This window comes from Macrobrachium nipponense, chromosome 15 (assembly GCF_015104395.2).
Source record: "Macrobrachium nipponense isolate FS-2020 chromosome 15, ASM1510439v2, whole genome shotgun sequence".
NCBI lineage: Eukaryota > Metazoa > Arthropoda > Malacostraca > Decapoda > Palaemonidae > Macrobrachium > Macrobrachium nipponense.
This window is the reverse complement of record NC_087208.1, coordinates 89,944,226-89,949,225: the sequence shown is the minus strand read 5'-3', so window position 1 is coordinate 89,949,225 and position 5,000 is coordinate 89,944,226.

The window sequence follows — 5,000 nt, the reverse complement described above, 5'->3', positions numbered from 1 at the left end:
TTCTGTAAAGTTACGTCACTTTTCGAAGCTTCTCGAAAGAATTGTGTCCCAAAACGTTTTGTGTCATCTCCACTGTCCAGCTTTCGTAAGAAAGCGTTTTTTCATCACATCTTAAAACCGCGTAGCGCTCAGACATCTCTCTCTCTCTCTCTCTCTCTCTCTCTCTCTCTCTCTCCCTCGACATACTTGAGATTATATTAACGTAGTGTATATTTGGTCACTCGTAACTTGTAGATTTCAGATTTGATATTACTTAGAGTTTATTTAGTATTATATAGTGTTTTGTGGAATCTGAACAAACTTTATATTTGTGTGTAACGGCGCCTGTTTTTGTGAGTGTGAAACAAGCTGCAGCAAAGAAAGAAAATTGGTATACCAAGAAGGTAAAGTGTATTGTATTTTTATTAGTTGCAACTAATAACTGATGGTTACGATGGTTTAGAGAACTAATAACTAATAGTTACAATGGTTTGAGAGAAACTATTTACATTTTTACACATTGCAAATTTTTGTGTTTTGTGTTTGTTTCATTTGAAGTGATTTTTGTTTTGTGCATTTATTCATTTTCTTATTGAAGTGTGTGTTTATATTGTATATTCTGTGTGATTAATACTTTTTGCAATTTTGGTATTTTCCACATTTTTCTGTGTTTTCATTTGCATTCACAATTTAATTAACTTAGTTATTTTCATTACTTAATTGATGCACATTTAATTAAATTTAACACTTGTGAATTAATTCGCATTTACTTAGAATTCTTTTCAAGTTTTATTGTTGTTTAGCACTTATGAATTAATTTCCAAATTTTAAATATTGCCTAACACTTTTGAATTTTGATTGAATTAATTTTCTTGAATTTTGTGATAAATTAATTTTGATTTAATTTCACTTAATTGACTCAAGAATTAATTAAACTTTACTTTGTTTTCAAGTAACAGTAATTTTCCCTGATATTGTGAATTTCACTTATAATTATGAGTTTAATAATAAATTTTTTTATTTAAAATTTTTATAAGTGTTTTCTTTATTTTACACCAGTATTTAAATATAATTATATTGATGTTGGGTAGAAACGTAGAGTGGTAATTGATCTGTTTTCCTTCAATTAACTTGAAGTGACTTAGAACCAGGGAAGTACTTAGACTTCTGAAATCAGGGAAATACTTAGACTTTTAAAGTTGTTGATGGAGTGATGCCCTTTGATTAATTTTATTACTTACAATATTACCTCACACCTGTTTTGATGAACTTAGCCTGATTTTCTGCAATACTGGTAAGTTGTTTAAGGGATCACTGTTGCCTTAAGAGTATTCAGTCGTTTAGTACCTGATGAGGGTTCAGATGTCTGGCTGTTTGGGAGGTAACGATTAATGAATGGTAAGGGTAGTAACCATATATATATATATATATATATATATATATATATATATATATATATATGTGTGTGTGTGTGTGTGTGTGTGTGTGTGTGTGTGTGTATTGAGTGCATGTGTGCTGTTTAGTGTATGTGTGTGATCACATCAGCTAAATAGGTTGTGTGAGCAAAAGGCACGTGCTCCATTACGTATGGTCAGCAGATTACGGTTAAGTATCATGGCTTTAGAGATACGATTTATCTAATGGAGAGTAAGGCAGCGAAGTTAGCCTGACCATCTTTTTAACGATGGGTTTTAGGGGGGATTTGGGTCACTAAATTCAGATTTCATTTCCCTTTAGAGAGATTTATGTTGGCTTGTTTGATTGACGATGGTGAATTTCATTATTCTATCTTTCCTACCTGGAGAAATATTGTCACGTTGGGCCTGGTTTTTAGAAACACTTCGGATGATGTTTATGATGATAATTTTAATTCAAAAAATAATAGTGACAAGTCAGTAAAATATATAACTTTAATGAGGAGGCCATACATGATCAGTTGTCTATAAATACCTGCTTATGTTAGAGTTTTACAAAGGAGACAAGAGCTTGGTTAAGAATGATTTTCTTTAATTACCTTAGTATGTTAAATTCTTCTATTCTTTGATTTTACCATTTTCTAAACGGCCAACAGTGTTATGGGATGATGTCTAGAATGAGAAAGACCTTGTAAGCAAGAAAGTTTATGCAAACAGGAATGAATGATGAACTATTATTTTTAGGATTATTTTATAAATGTTGTAAATTATAAAGGCGAGAGACGAATATCATTTTATGAGAATACTCCATAATATGTAGCAGGCAACTTGATATCTTTTATTTTTTTTAACCTTATGAACCATAACACAAATAATTTAATCCAAAAATAAATGCAACACCCACCCACCATCCAAAAAGACCTTACCTTACTGCTGGAATCTCAGTTATGTCTGTCCTACTGAAAATCGAATTGAAGAAATGAAATCACTGAGCTCCGAAGTTTTTTTGGCTACCCAAACCAATTATGGCTTAGAGTTGTTAATCGGAACTGTTTTTAAAATATGAATAAAACAGATAAAAAAGAAAAAACTAAATTATCGAAGCATACGTCCGTTTATGTTCTCCTGTATGATGTTAATCATTTGATAATGTAGCAGCGCTTTTTCTATTGAGTGGGAAACGAATAAAACGTGCAGAATAGTTGATTGATTAGTTTAATCTCAGATGGAATGATTCATGAGAATACTGCATGTCCACAGGCGCATTACCGCTCCTCTTAAAGGAAATTTAGATCAGCGTAATATGGCTGGGGTCATCTCAGCAATTTTTAGATTATGCTGCACCTTGACAACTATATAGGAAGTTTTAATATTTCCGGGTGTCATTGGATATCAGGAGAGGAGAGTTGACTGCATATTGACCACCAAATATTTATAGATCATCTGGAATGGCTGTTGGAGTAAGGGGCTTGTGAGGATTCCAGTGCTCCAGCTGCTGTTAATGAAGGGAAGCTTCTGGTATCCGATAACAACAATTCATCTCGGTTGTGGTATATTCCAGGATTTGATTTATGATAGTGTTTGCGTTCGGAGATTAATGTCTGTAATTTTCTTAACTAATGATACATTAGAATAACATTTTTTTGAATCGTTTGGTGTTGGTTACTCAGATAGTTTACCACATAACGTAAATCTTACAAAATGGAAAGAGAAACAAATTATGTTATTTTGGTGTGATGCAAAGGTGAGCAAATTTGAACTGTAAATGACCATTGTAACGAATATATGTTCGATTAAGGAATGGCACCATAAAATGGGTGATAGATTAATATGGCAGCAGATATCATGCCGTATACTACAGGCAGTAAATTGGTGGTACGCGGAAGAAAAGAGGTAAGCGAGATTTTTTTAGCTGTTGTAATATTGACATGAAGAACTCCTCTTCCTAGTCCATTTTTAGAACAGTGTAAGGGTTCATATTCAGAGAGCAATTTCATTCATTGTGTGTACAACATGACCCTTATTAATTTGGTAATACAATCAAGTATTTTCATCGTATTTAAATTCCTGTTTTCTGGTATCACCGCTTTTAACTGTAGGTTGTTTGTTTTGTTCTGACTAGATCTGCAAACCTAGAACTCGACTGTGGTGTGAAATAATACAGTCTCATCATGCAGTGACTCCGTAGGGGTTAGTGCCGTCAGCTCACTTCATGGGGTGCACTGTAGACATTGCTTAAGGTTCTTAGAAGCGTTCCTTCGGACCCTAGCGGTAACCCCTTTCATTCCTTTTACTGTACCTCCTTTCATATTCTCTTTCTTCCATCCTACTTTCCACCCTCTCCTAACAGTAATTGCATATATAGCGCAACTGCAAAGTTTTCATTCTGTTACACCTTTTAGACCTTTTACTTCCAATTTCCTTTTCATTGCTGAATGAACTCATAGGTCCCAGCGCTAGGCCTTTGGACTAAGTTCCATATTCAGTTCAATTCAATTTAACTCGGCTCATTGTGCAGTGATGTTGCTGGTATTTTGCTATCGACACAGATCTTCCTATTATTTGTTTTAGTTACTTGTTGGACAAATGGGTTACGTGCTCGCCTACCAATTCGGTAGTCACGAGTTCGATTCTCCGCTCTGTCAATGTGGAATCAAAGGAATTTATATTCTGGTGATTAGAAATTCATAATTTGATATAATGTGGGTCAGATCCCACAGTGAGCTGCAGATCCCGTTGCTAGGTAAGCAATTGATTCCTAGCCACGCAAAAGTATCTAATCCCTCGGGTCAGCCCTAGGAGACCTGTTAACCAGCTCAGTGGTCTAGTGAAACTACGATTATACTAAAAGCTTTTTCCTATTATTTGTTGGTTTTAAAATACTGGGAAATTCACGTGGAACTGACTCTTTTCTTTTTTTAATGGACAACTATAAATTCTGGAGCAGATCATCCAGATTTGTTATTTCACTGGGTTATTGACTCATCCGTTCTTAGTCATAAAGCTTATCATGGAATGAAATCGAACTACCTGGTAATGAATCCAGCTGATCAGAATAAGACCCTCATTGCGCCATTGTTGAAATAGAACGAAATCTGTCCTAATATGGAGTATCTCCTCCGTGGCTGTTCTAAGGCTTACTTATTTTATTTTAATGGAAAAAAGTTGTTATGACAAATATTTGAGAAGTTCAGCGTCGTGGAGTTAAAACTGGGTTGAAACAAGAGGATATTAGGTTGGTGCAATTTACTTTGATTAGACTTGTTCTCGTTATTGAGCGATATATCACGCAGTTATAATTCTAATGTTTGGAAAGACGAAGTTTAACTCGGAAATATAATAAGTACGTGACTTAGTAAACTTGAAAGAACATAGAAATGATTGGCGTATCGTATATAATTCACATTGGTATAATTTATTTTCAAGGTAAAATTAATTCGATATTAAATTGAATTTGTGACCTAATATAAGAGCCAAAACTGTCACGTGTGAATTAGTAACAGACTTATTATAAAATAGCCAGGTGTTACTGACTTGGCACTGAACTATCATGTTGCTGATTGGTTGATATCATCTTTGTTTACAAAACTTAAATTCGACAGAAAC